Here is a 14,855-nt window from a genome sequence, read left to right on the forward strand (position 1 = left end):
TCATGAATAAATAAATAAAATCTTAAAAAATAAAACTCATAACATTATATGAATTTTAGGGTTTTTATTTGTTTTTTTTTTCATTTTGTTTTATAGTTTACTCTTAATTGTGGTGTAGACATATGCCATAACATTTACCATTTTAACCATTTTAAACTGCAGTGTGAAGTATATTTATGTTGTAAAATCAACCTCTGGGATTTCTCATCTTGCAAAATAGAAGCTCAGTACCTGTTAAACAACCACTTCCATATGTGTCTCTATTCTAAGCCCCAGCAACTACATTTTCCTCCTTTTTTTATTCCTACCTTCCTCACTCTCTCCTTTCCTTCCCTACTTCCTTCTCTTCTACTACATTAGGTTCCTCACATAAGTGAAAGCAGTGTATCTGTCTCTGTGACTCGTTTACTTCACTTAGCATAATGTCACTGATGTGGGAAATAAAGGCAAAAGAAAAAAATTAAATTTCTTTACTGTCTACAGCCCATTAAGAAGTCCTTGAAACAGGTAGAGTGACATTCTTCTGGGAGCTCAACTGCCTCAACGTTAATGCTTTGCTAAGAGCAAAAGGACAATCTTAGCTTAACAATATCCCCAATGTCCAGGATCCTGTAAGTCTACATTAACATATAAACATTCCTTTGGAAACTTCCGTTATCTTTAACCCCCAGTTAGCAATGTTAGCAATCATCTTCCAAGAATATGGCCACTGATACACATCTGAAAGTTCTCATGACCAAGCTTTATTTTTTTATTTATTTATATTTTTAGAGAGAGTGAGAGTGAGAAGAGGGGTGAGGGGGAAAGAGAGAGAGAGAGAATCTCAAGCAGGCTCCACAATCAGCATAGAGCCCAGTGTGGGGCTTGATCTCTCGACCCTAAGATCATGACCTGAGCTAAAATCAAGAGTGGGATGTTTATCTGACTGAGCCACCCAGGCTCTGCATTACTAAGGTTCTATTAAACAGTAATAAATGACATTTTTTTACATTTGTTTTTATTTAAGTTCAGTATGCCAACATATAGCCATCAAACTATGAGAGGCAAATAGTTTAACCATACAATTAATGTACCCAGCTCCCCATCCCAGGTGTTATTATGTAAATTTAACCATTTTTTCTTCTATTTTATTTTATTATAAATTTATTTTTTATTGGTGTTCAATTTGCCAACATATAGAATAACACCCAGTGCTCATCCCATCAAGTGCCCCCCTCAGTGCCCATCACCCAGTCACCCCCACCCCCATAAATGACATTTTTGTAACTCCAGCTAGTTCCCTCAAGATTCTGGAAAACTTGTTTCCAAAATTCCTTAATGACTTACGTTATCAAAGAAAAAAAAAAAGAAGAAGAAAGACTTACTTTATCCCTAAGCCTCTCCCAACTTGTAAGTACATAATTGGTCACCTGTCACAACCCCAGTGCAGCTGTTTCTCCCCAGGGTTCCTGTCCCTGTGCTTTAATAAAACAACCTTGTTGCATCGAAGATGTCTCTTTTTTTTTTTTTTTCGAAGATGTCTCAATAATTCTTTCCCAGCTGTCAGCTCCAAACCCCAGTATTTCCTACATCATTTGGCAAATTTGAAGGGATTCAGTCTTCTCATCTGGATTCTTTTTTTTTTTTAAAGATTTTTTTTGTATTTATTCATGAAAGATGCACAGAGAGAGAGGTGGAGACATAGGCAGAGGGAGAAGCAGACTCCCTTCAAGGAGCCCGATGTGAGACTCAATCCCAGGACCTGGGGATCATGCTCTGAGCCAAAGGCAGACGCTCAACCGCTGAGCCACCCAGGCGTCCCTCTCATCTGGATTCTGGGCCTCAATGTAATCTTGATGAGTACTTTCCTCTTCCTTTACTCTCATTTCAGGGGCCCTTCAAGGAGTATGGTCTTATTGGAACACTTTCATGTTGATTGCTCAGGCTGCAGTCCTCTAGCCCATGGCTACTTTACGAGAAGGAGAAACCCTGACTTTTAGGGGGAAGTTTGTATGATGGCCAGAATGGTATTAAGATCCAGAAACTTGTGTTCTATCTTTATTCTTGTCTTTATACAAACTTGTCTTCCTTGGGCACAGGAAGAGCCCACCTAAGTGACTAGCACGGCTGCCAAACTTAAGAGTCCTGTGTTAGGTTTCCTTCTCGTTCATCAAATGTGATCTTTTTTGCATCTTTGGTCTAGCAACTTTTGGCTGTAAGACCTCCACTCAAAACCAGCCAAGACCAGTACCTGAATGAATTAAAACCCAACCAGGACCATTTCCTCCAGAAGTCGGCTGTAAAGACTTCATGTGTTGCAAGGTCACTTAGATCATGATGGATTTCTATCTTTACTGTTTTCTCACAATGTCCTCTACTAACTACTTAAACTACAAAATTGTGTGATTCTCCCTTGTAAAACTTCCCTAGTATTTACCATGGATTAAAAATGGCAGATTCGGGCAGCCCAGGTGGCTCAGTGGTTTAGTGCAGCCTTCAGCCCAGGGTGTGATCCTGGAAACCTAGGATCAAGACCCACGTTGGGGTCCCTGCATGAGCCTGCTTCTCCCTCTGCCTGAGTCTCTGCCTCTCTCTCCCTCTGTGTGTCTCTCATGAATAAATAAATAAAATCTTTAAAAAAGAAATGGCAGGTTCTTCATGGCACAGCACAGCCTTCATGACAAGCGACCACACAGCCTTCATGGCATGGCATGGTATTTCAGTCCGTGAACCAGGCACCTATCTGTTTTGCTGTTCTTTTTCTTGTTTTCAAGTATATGAATAAATTTAAACACATTTCATTAAAAATCCCTATAAGGTTTGTTTTGCTGTTCTTTTTCTTGTTTTCAAGTATATGAATAAATTTAAACAGATTTCAATAAAAATTCCTACCAGGCACCTATCTGTAGCCTAAGATGCAATGGGGAAATAGGGGAGGTGATGCCAACATCCCTGATAAATAGCCATTTTGTTCAAGGATGCCTCTGGTTGGTTTTGACACAGGGAACCTCTGATGTATCCTGTGTGGGACGCCACTGAGGAGTTAGGGGGGATTTTTGATATTGGACCTTCTCTCTTCTTCAGTTCTCAAGGACTCTCCCTTGGAACACCTTTTAACCCAGGAATAATTTGGATTGCAAAATTTAAGAAAGGACTGATCTCCTGTAAAACTCCATGGCCTCAGTAGTATCTGTCAGTTATATCTCTTCTACAGGAAAGAGACTAAATGAATAAGGACCATAAGTCCAGGCCTTCAGGGCTTTAAATCAGCCACCTGGACCTAAGCCATCTTGTAGAACATGTTTGGTCACTTCACTTCACCAGACCAGTAAACTCCATCCAGACATACTGGATAATAATCATCTAGACAGCCTCCTGGTAGAACCCACGTTGCTGGAGGAGACACAGGCCATCCACAATAAAGAGGACACTGGCTCTCTCACAGTTCCTCCTTCTTTTTTTTTTTTTTTTTTTTTTTTACAGTTCCTCCTTCTAATACAGTTGGAGGCTTCTCCCTCATTTCCCAGGTTAATACTATTATTGGATTCAACTGTAGTTAGTCTACCTTGAGACAAGGACTTTTTATTTATTTATTTATTTATTTATTTATTTATTTATTTATTTATTTATTTATTTATGAGAGACACAGAGAGAGAGAGAGGCAGAGACACAGGCAGAGGGAGAAGCAGGCTCCATGCAGGGAGCCCGACGTGGGACTCAATCCCAGGTCTCCAGGATCACACCCCAGGTTGCAGGCGGCATTAAACCGCTGCGCCACCGGGGCTGTCCCGTGACAAGGACTTTAAAGAATATTTCTAAGTAGCTGCCCAAACTCTGTTTTGCGGAAGTTCCCTGTCTTCTCTGGCCTGAGATGGACTACATATTTCTACTTTGGTGGGAAAAAAACATGGCATCTACTCATCTGTCAGAGCTGACAAGGTTTAGAACCAGGAACCCTCTTTCTCTGCCTTCTGGTGACACCCCACCTCTTGTGCCTCCCCTTCCTCTCCTCCTGTTTCTGCCCCACTTGGGGCTGACCTGCATAAGTAGCTGTTATACCATCCTCTATGCCTCCAGCACATTGGCTCCTCCTCCTCTCTTTGCTGCCAAGGAGTGAAGAGCACTTCTTCCCTGGACTTACACCACCCACATCAGATTTCCTAACTGGTGCTCCAGGTAAAAAGTGACAATGGGAAGCAAATTGATCAACTTTTACAGTGGACCCAGGTGGAACTTAATTTTGATATTTAAATCTAATTTGTTGGGGATCCCGGGGTGGCTCAGTGATTTGGCGCCTGCCCTCGGCCCAGGGCGTGATCCTGGAGTCCTGGGGTCGAGTCCCACATCAGGCTCCCTGAATGGAGCCAGCTTCTCCCTCTGCCTGTGTCTCTGCCTTTCTCTCCCTTTTTCTGTGTATCTCATGAATAAATAAATACAATCTTTAAACATAAATAAATCTGTTTGTCAGTTTAATTAAAAGACATGTCTTTAGGGATGCCTGGGTGGTTCAGCAGTTGAGTGTCTGCCTTTGGCTCTGGTTGTGATCCTGGGGTCCTGGAATCAAGTCCTGCATCAGGTTCCTTGCAAGGAGCCTGCTTCTTCTTCTGCCCATGTCTCTGCCTCTCTCTGTGTGTCTCTCATGAATAAATAAAGCTTTTAAAAAAGAGAGACATGTCTTTAGAATTATCAGCACTAAATATAAAATTTTTATTCTACCAGGGATTACTGAAGGTCAAATAGACTTATGTTATTTCTGTTGCAGTTTGTTAGCAAAAAGGTGACTTAAAAAGATGGTTAATTTTGTCTGACTCAGTTTTCATGGGTAATTGTTAAGATACCTTTCAAAGTCTTTGGTAACCTGAAACTTGGAGGTTTTGCTTGGATGATAGATTGGATTAAGTTCGTTGGACATCTAGGTCTCTTCCAAAAAAGACAAAATACTAAAGTATTGATTACTGAAGGAGGTTTATCTGCTTTTGACTTCTTATTGCTAAGAAACTAAGGATATCTGGGTGGAAATCAGGTTTTGTGCTTAAATGTATTCATAAATTTGCCATCCAACGAATTCTGGTGTAATAGTTCATGGTTGAATACTATTTAGTTTCCACTGGAGATTAAGATTTCTAATAGTTAAAATTCACTAAGTGGAATTAAGACTGATGGAAATAAGGGAAGCAACTCTGTATGTGTAAGAAGAGAATACAAGGTAATTTTGTCCTAAGTGAGACTGGCTGCTTGGAGAGAAATGGCTTCGGACAAAATGTGAATGCAAAAGAAAATTGCTGAAGGTTTGTGAAGGGAAATCTTTGGAAAGGAATTTTATGGGTGGTCATGATGGACTAAGGTTGAAATGAATGGATTTTATTTATTTCTATTTTTTAGAAACTTTTATTTGTTTATTCCTGAGAGACACAGAGAGAGGCAGAGACATAGGCAGAGGGAGAAGCAGGCTCCATGCAGGGAGCCCAACATGGGACTCGATCCTCACCTCCCCCCTCCATGATCACACCCTGGGCTGAAGGCCGTGCTAAACCACTGAGCCACCCGGGCTGCCCCAAGTTCCTATTTTTTTTTCTTTTCTTTTTTTTCCGAGTCCCTATTTTGATAAAGGTTCCCCAGATGCTTTTGATGTGCAGTCAAGTTTGAGAATTCCAGCTGTAGATGATAGACTAAAACAATCAATGACTAAACTCATTCATGATGAACTTAATTCAGATTGTTTGTGACCACTGGGTACCTATACTTGTGCCTGTGGGATTTGTCCTTGGATGTTTTCTAGACAGAATGATGAAAAACTAACTGCCTTCCAGAACAAAAGTTTCTTGTTTAAAAGGAAATTAAGATCCACTGCCTGGAAGTAAAGGCAGTGACTGAATTTTTTTTTTAAGATTTTATTTATTTACTCATGAAAGACAGAGAGAGAGAGGCAGAGACATAGGCAGAGGGAGAAGCAGACTCCTGACAGGAAGCCCCATGCAGGACTTGATCCTAGGACCCGGGATCATGCCCTGAGCTAAAGGCAGATGCTCAACTGCTGAGCCACCCAGGTGTCCCAAGGCTGTGACTGAATTATAGAATGTTCCATTTTAAAAATTAGGAGAGAAATAAAAACACCTTCATTATATTAAAAGAATACAAGCTTGATGAATTGTTGATCTGTTCTTGATAAGAAGATGTAAACGAAGTTATTTTCTCTTTTCTTTGCCCAGAAAGATCAGTTTCTATATTTTGCTTTTATCAGGTCTTTGTTATTACCTTAGAAAAAAATTTTTTTTTACCTTAGAAAATTTTAAAGCACATGCCTAACTAGGATTATAGATCATCAAACTTCCCCAAGATTTTTTTTTAATTTTTTTTAAAGATTTTATTTACTTATGAGACACACACACACACACACACACACACACACACACACACACACACACACACACACAGAGGCAGAGGGAGAAGCAGGCTCCATGCCGGGAGCCCGACGTGGAACTCGATCCTGGGTCTCCAGGATCAGGCCCTGGGCTGCAGGCGGCGCTAAACCGCTGAGCCACCTGGGCTGCCCACTTCCCCAAGATCATATGTGAAATTAGATCATATGTGAAATTTCTTTGACTAATTAGACTTGTTTATTTGGTATATTACATTCTGGTATAAGGTCATCGCTCTATATTCCGAGTATTGAAGTGTTATATGTCACAGAAATAACCAAATTTGGGCAGCCCCGGTGGCTCAGCGGTTTAGCGCCGCCTGCAGTCCAGGGCGTGATCCTGGAGACCCAGGATCGAGTCCCATGTGGGGCTCCCTGCGTGGAGTCCGTTTCTCTCTCTGCCTCTCTCTCTCTCCTCTCTGTGTTTCTCATGAATGAGTAAATAAAGTCTTTAAAAAAAATTAAGAAATAACCAAATTCGCTTGTCAAATGCATCATAATGACCTCTTATCAGATCCCTATGTCCATTTCTGAATTTTTGTCATTTATGATAGCACTTATTCTCATGTAAAGTGAGTTTAATCTTCAAGGAGATTCACTAAAAGGACTTTTCGTACAAATATAGGTATTTGATATCTTTAAGATCATAAAACTGAAATGGGCACAAATTTCCAGAACTAAAACTGCATTCAAACTGAAGAATTAGTAACATGGGACTAAATGAATTGGGGAAAATGATTATAGGTTTTATGACTCTTGCTTGAAATGTTGCTGATACTCTAATGTTTGCTCTTTCAGATTAAGAAAACTTTCTTTAAAAAAAAAAAAAGAAAGAGGGATCCCTGGGTGGCGCAGCGGTTTGGCGCCTGCCTTTGGCCCAGGGCGCGATCCTGGAGACCTGGGATCGAATCCCACATTGGGCTCCCGGTGCATGGAGCCTGCTTCTCCCTCTGCCTATGTCTCTGCCTCTCTCTCTCTCTGTGACTATCATAAAATTAAAAAAAAAAATTCCTTTAAAAAAAAAAGAGGGGCAGCCCTGGTGGCGCAGCAGTTTGGTGCCGCCTGCAGCCCAGGGCGTGATCCTGGAGACCCTAGATCGAGTCCCACATCGGGCTCTCTGCATGGAGCCTGCTTCTCCCTCTGCCTGTGTCTCTGCCTCTCTCTCTGTGTGTCTCTATGAATAAATAAATAAAATCTTTAAAAAAAAAAAGAAAGAAGACTTTCTTTTAAGATAGCTATGCCTTTCAAAATGTGATAAAGTATTCATTTGTGAACAAATTGAAGCATTTAGCTTTTCTCTGTACTGGAACCCTCAGAAATTCAAAAAGCCTTAGTGAATGTTCTGTCATGGCAATCATAGTCGTTTGCATAAGTTCAATAAGAATCTGTTCTTGAAAAAAAAAAAAAGAATCTGTTCTTGGTGGCTCAGTTGGTTAAGCATATGACTCTTGGTTTCAACTCAGGTCATGATCTCAGGGTGGTGAGATCAATCCCTGCACTGGACTCTGTGCTAGGCATGGAGCCTGCTTGGGATTCTCCCTTTTGTTCTCCCTCTACCCCTCCATACTCACACACTCTCTCTCTCTCTCTCTAAAAAAAAAAAAAAAGAAGAAAGAAAAGAAAGAAAGAAAGAAAGAAAGAAAGAAAGAAAGAAAGAAAGAAAGAAAGAAAAGGGAAAAGAATCTGTTCTTCTTGTAACAGGATACCATTGAAAACATTGGTTATTTTACCAAGGAATATCATATTTAAGAAGAGACATGCATAGACTCAGATATGACCAAAGAGCTTTCAGGTATTAAGACTGACATTATGAAACATGTAACCAAGGAGCCCCTTGGACATGTTGGCCTAATACCTTGCTTACAGAGTTCTCAGCAGCAAGCCTTACCAGGAGAGGCAGGTGCAAGAACCTCAGGATACTTTGGGAACCTTGTAAGGAGGAATGCACCTCAATCTACAGGTATTGCAGTCATGTCTGATAGCAAGTACTTGGCTTGGTTTCTGGCCTAGAGACGCTACTAAAAGTTCAATCTAAATTCCTTATAGGAAGTTCCACCAGGGACGCCTGGGTGACTCAGCGGTTGAATGACTGCCTTGGGCTCAGGGCAAGATCTTGGAGTTCTGGGATGGAGTCCCACATCAGGCTCCCGGCAGCAAGCCTGCTTCTCTCTTTGCCTAAGTCTCTGCCTCTCTCCTTCTGTGTCTCTCATGAATAAATAAGTAAAATCTTAAAAAAAAAAAAAAAAAAAAGAAGTTCCAGCAAACCAGATTTTAAAAGATCCAAATGACTGATCACTATTCTTGCTGGACTTACGTAAATAATTAGGTGAAGTTTGTTAAAATTGAACTTATTTAAAAAACAATTAGTCTTCATTTGTCCGTTTCTGGAAATAAGGGTGATTTCAGAGAGAAAAATTCTTTCAATAACCCGCCTTTGTAGATGTTAAACTCTAGTTTTGATTGTCTTTGAATGTTTGCTGTTTGCCTAAGCTAGACAACTTGAGGTAAATTTCAGGGAAATTGACACAAGAGCTCATGTATAGACAATCTTCATGCTTGCTATTCTATGGGAATAATGACAGATCTCATAGGTATATGATTTTGAACAGCTGGAAAATGGGATTGATTCCCCAATAATTGTATAACCCAAGTATCAACTTGACCAGTTCTGTGTAGCTGGGATGACAAAATTGCTCCTTAAAAGCCAGAGCACAGGGGTGCCTGGGTGATTCAGTCAGTTAAGTGTCTGTCTTTGGCTCAGGTCACCATCCCAGGGTCCTGGATTTGAGCCCATGTCAAGCTCCCTGCTCAGTGGGGATCCTGCTTCTCCCTCTTCCTCTTCTCTTCTCCCTCCTTATGCTTTCTCACTCTCTCAAATAAATAAATAAAATCTTAAAAGAAAAATCCAGAGCACCCCCGGCTCCATGATGTTAACTATAGACTTGTGGAAATAATGGATGACCCCATACTCCTTACGATTGGGTTGGATGATGCACTTGGGGATGCCCTTATCTCCTGAGACAAGTCTTCTCTTACTTGCCAGTGATTCCTCATAACTAGGATATTGTTCAGTCTAGACATCTAACAGAGGGCTTCTTGATTTATTTTTAATATTTCTTTTTAAAAACTATTTGTTTATTTGACAGAGAGAGTGGGGGCGGGCAGAGCACAAGCAGGAGGAGCAGCAGGCAGAGGGATAAGCAGGCTCCCCTCGAGCAGGGAGCACAATGTGGGGCTCTATCTCAGGACCCCAAGATCATGACCTGAGCCAAAGGCAGACACTCAACCACTGAGCCACCCAGGTGCCCCTCATGACTGAGTTTTAATAAATAGTAATAAATGACCTTTTCCTAACAATAGTCTTCTGAAGGTCCTGGAGGCCTTGTTTCCATAAAACCTTGGAGGCTGGTGTTGTCCCAAACCCCATCCCGACTTGAAAGCATATTCAGTAGCCTTGTCACAACCCCAGTGCAACTCCTTCTGCCCATGAGACTTGTCCCCGTACTTTAATAGAACCACCTTTTTGCACTGAAGCTGTCTCAATAATTTTTCTTGGCCATCGTCTCTGAACCCCAACATTTCTATGTCATCATCACATTTTAACCATGTTGTAGAATGTGACAAGATCTGTTTCTTTTTTCAAAACTGAGTATTATTGCAGGAATTTGGAGACAGTCTTTGAAATGTTCATCTGTTGCTTTCTCTGTGGTGGCCTCCCGAAGGTAAATTCCTTTCTTGTTTTGCTACCATTCATCTCTCCATTAACCAGCGCACCGGGAAGGGTGCAAAAGCCTGTGGCTCCTGGAGTCCCAAACAGACCAGGTTTGGCCACTCCCACTGACAAAATCCGAAGGCAGAGAGACTCGTGGTGGTGAGACAAGAAAGGAAGTTACTTCAGAGAGGTCAACACCAGAAAGACAGCCAACCAATGTCTCAAAGTTCTGGAAATACTTCCAGGTTCATATAAGGAAAATGTGGGGCAAAAGTGAGGGCATTCCTGCAGGCAGGGAGCCAAGGTTAAATCTGTCATCGTCTAGGAGTCTTTCAGGGATGGGGTCTTTCTGGTTCAGGGCAGTCCTAGTTGCTTGAGGGGTAGTTTCAGTTCCCCTCAAGAGACGCTTAGCCCTCAGCTCTTCCTCCTGAGCCAAGAGACAAGCAGGAAAGAGTCCAGCTGGAAAGTCTGAGGTCAAAATTGAGGCACCCAAAGTCCTCTCTCTTGTTTATGGATTTTATCAGCCATGAGTGGCAGAACTAGGTTTGGGACCATTGGAGCCAGGTGCTCCTGGACCCTTGGGTCCTGATTACAAAATAATTACCACAGTCAACTAATAAACACCTTCTTTCACCTGCCATAGTTAGGGATTCTGTGTGTGTGTTGATGATGTGGAAATGTTGGGGTTCTCAAAGAGTGTCTCCAAATTGCTGGAATAATATTGGGCTTTGAAAAAAGAAACAGATCTTGTCACCTCCTACAAAATGGTTAAAATGTGATGATGATGTAGAAATGCTGGGGTTTGAAGCCAATGGCCAAGAAAAATTCTCGAGACATCTTTTTTTTTTAAGATTTTATTTATTTATTCATGAGAGAGACAGACACACACACACAGAGGCAGAGACATAGGCAGAGGGAGAAGCAGGTTCCATGCAGGGAGCCCGATGCAGGACTTGATCCCAGGTCCCCAGGATCACACCCTGGGCCAAAGGCAGGCGCTAAACCGCTGAGCCACCCAGGGATCCCCTTGAGATGTCTTTGATGCAAAAAGGTGGTTTTATTAAAGCACAAGGATGGGACTCATAGGCAGGAAGAGGTGCACTGCGATTGTGAGGAGATATTGATTATGTAGCTTTTCAAGTTGGGAGGGCATTAGGGACAGTGGAAGTCTCTAAGGAATTAGGGAGCAAATTTCCAGGACCTTGAGGGGCTAGCTGAGGTTAGTAAAAGTCCATACATTACTGTCTAGTAAGACCCTATAGATGTATGTTTCAGTGGGCCATATGCTTGGGGGATGATTTCTAACATGTGTCTTGGGGGTGGGGAGTAGAGATACAGGAAGTTTCTAAAGTGACTTTTATATGTTTAAAGGAGACTTATGGGAGGTTGGGCTAATACCAAGCTAAGGTTGACTTCTGCCATTAGTAAAGTATTAACATCGAAGCAATGTTCTTTGGGGGAGCTCACTCTGCCTGTCTCAGGTAAACTGTCAATGAGTTGTAAGTTGTAAGCAAATGTTTTCTATTGCCTTTGTTCTCCACATCAGTGAGAACACTTAAGACGCTTTCTTCTAGGGGTACCTGCGTGGCTTAGTGGTTAGCGTATACCTTTGGCTCAGGTCATGATCCCGGGTCCTGGGATCAAGTCCCACATCAGGCTCCCTGAGGGAGTCTGCTTCTCCCTCTGCCTATGTCTCTGCCTCTGTCTCTGTGTGTCTGTAATGAATGAATAAATAAAATCATTAAAAAAAAATAAAAGATGCGCTCTCCTAGCAAATTTCAAGTGTATAACACACTATTACCTGTTGTCACCATGCTGTACGTTAAACATTCAGTGGTCATACATCTTGCATAAGTGAACCTTCTTACCATTTGATCAACATCTCAACAATCCCCCCCATCCTCAGCCCTTGGCAACCAAAATGCTTATCTTTTATACTTTGCCGTTTTTAAGATTCTGCATATATGTGATTTCATGCAATATATTTTTTTCTATGTGTGCCTTATTTAACTTAACAAAATGTCCTCTGCTTTTATTCTGTTGCTGCAAACAGAAGGCTTTCCTTTGCTGAAGCTGATATACATACCAAGAATAAAACAGATGAGAAGAGAGAGGATACCAGAGGTTAACTTTTTATTTTTTATTTTATTCTTTTTTAACTTTTTATATCATAAAGAGTTGCCTACCTCCTGGCATGGCACAATTGTTTGACAACATGCGCTCTTTCCTTTCTCCTGTGGAAGACTTTCTTTTTAATAAATTAATTTTTATTGGTGTTCAATTTACCAACATACAGAATAACACCCAGTGCTCCTCCCGTCAAGTGTCCCCCTCAGTGCCCGTCACCCATTCACCCCCACCCCCCGCCCTCCTCCCCCTCCACCACCCCTAGTTCATTTCCCAGAGTTAGGAGTCTTTATGTTCTGTCTCCCTTTCTGATATTTCCCACACATTTCTTCTCCCTTCCCTTATATTCCCTTTCACTATTATTCATATTCCCCAAATGAATGAGAACATACACTGTTTGTCCTTCTCCGATTGACTTACTTCACTCAGCATAATGCCCTCCAGTTCCATCCACGTTGAAGCAAATGGTGGGTATTTGTCGTTTCTAATGGCTGAGTAATATTCCAAAGACTTCCTTTTTGAAATTCTAAATCCCTATGCACTTCTCTAAGTCACAGTGGTTTGTTAGCATCAACCACCTGTCTTTGAGCCACATATCTTTGAAGTTCCCAAAACGATTTTTTCTCTTGTGAATCTGTCTTATGACAGCTTAATTATTAGACAAGCCAGAGAATTGAGAAAAGGCAAAAAGCTTTCCTCTCCTACACATTCACCTTGTTGTCGAAAGCTGACCTCTGTGCTTCAGACTCAAAAAATATAGTGTAAAGACACAGTTTGAGGGAAAGAAAAATAGTAGCTTTATTGCTTTGCCAGAGGAGGAGGCTGCAGCAGGTCAGGGTCTTCAAAACTGCAAGCCCACCCAGAGGAAGGGGCTGGGCTTTTGTGGCAAATACAGGATGTAGCTGGTTTTGACTGGAATTGTGTCAGGGTGGAACCAGGTTCCTGAAACAAAGGGCTGAGAAGTTTGGAGGGAAGGTTTGCAGGGGAGAGGAAAGTGGCTATTTAGTTTGAGATGCCTGGGTGGCTCAGCAGTTTTGCTCAGCAGTTGAGCATCTGCCTTTGGCTCAGGGCTTGATCCTGGAGCCCCGGAGAGAGTCCCACATGAGGCTCCCTGTGAGAAGCCTGCTTCTCCCTCCACCTAGGTCTCTGCCTCTCTGTGTGTCTCTCATGAATAAACAAATAAAATCTAAAACAAACAAACAAAAGCAGGAATCACTACTGTGGCCCTGAGACCACTAGTGTTCAGATCTTCAGCTTCGTGATCATTGGGGGGTTTATCAAAAAGGACTGCTGGCTGCTGCCCCAGTTTCTGATTCATGGAGCTGGGGCCCAAGGGTTTGCATTTCTAGTAGGTTCCTAATTTGATGCTAATGGCTCGATGGCCACACTTTGAGAACCCTGTGGAGTACTTGGGGCTGACTCAATGAAGACATTCATTCCTGCCTTCCTAAGTCCTCTGTTCCTTTCTGTCAAGAGGAAAAGCCGTTCCTAACTGGCTCTCTGTCCTGGCTTAACTGAACTTTGGCAGCGGGCTTGGGTGACCGTAATAGGTTGGCCCAGTTTGCCTCCTGATTTTGAATAGGCAGAGTAGCAAAAGTGGTAAAATACTCATTCTGGATCTTTAAAGGATGGCAGTGCTTGGCCTGGTACCGTCCTTAATTCCCGTTGTCAAGCTTCTAATGCTGACTCAAAAACCCTGGAGGTTCAAACACTGGGAATTCACCTCAGTCATCTGACAGCTCATGTAGTATTTCCTGAATCCCTGGTAGTGCCCACCACAAAACACAATGCCGGAGCCCCTGCCCTACTGGAGAGGCTGTGGGACGGGTGGCTGTCAGCTCTACTTGTAGAGTTCTTCTTTTTTTTTTTTTATTTTTAAAGATTTTATTTATTTATTCATGAGAGACACACACACACACAGAGAGAGAGAGAGAGAGAGAGAGAGAGAGAGGCAGAGACACAGGCAGAGGGAGAAGCAGGCTCCATGCAGGGAGCCCGACGCAGGACTCGACCCTGGGTCTCTAGGACCCAGGCAGCACTAAACCGCTGAGCCACCCTGGCTGCCCTACTTGTAGAGTTCTTTTTTTTTTTTTTTACTTGTAGAGTTCTGATGGAGAAGTCTGCTGCCCAAACCCTGGAGCTGAAGCCTATGGTGGCCCAAGCTGCCCTGTACAACACTGATTCCAAGGAGGCGTGCAGGGCTTTGCCATCCCCAGGTCACGATGGTGCTGTAATTGCCTGTAGCACCTAGTGTGTACCATCCTTTGGAATACCCAATGGGAAAAGAAATTTTAATAATTGACCAGAGATTGGGAGACAGTGTGGTAGAGTACAAACAACACTGAATTGGGAGCTGAGATTTTTTTTTTTATTAATAACTCTTGCTGTTCTAGAGCTCATGTTCTTTTTTTTTAAAAAAAGATTTTATTTATTCATGACACACACACACACACACACACACAGACCCAGGCAGAGGGAGAAGCAGGCTCCATACAGGGAACCTGATGTGGGACTCGATCCCGGGACTCCAGGATCACACCCTGGGCCAAAGGCAGGTGCTAAACCGCTCAGCCACCCAGGGTTCCCAGGAGCTGAGATTTTTATTCTAGTTCCATACTG

This window comes from Nyctereutes procyonoides, unplaced genomic scaffold (assembly GCF_905146905.1).
Source record: "Nyctereutes procyonoides isolate TBG_1078 unplaced genomic scaffold, NYPRO_anot_genome, whole genome shotgun sequence".
NCBI lineage: Eukaryota > Metazoa > Chordata > Mammalia > Carnivora > Canidae > Nyctereutes > Nyctereutes procyonoides.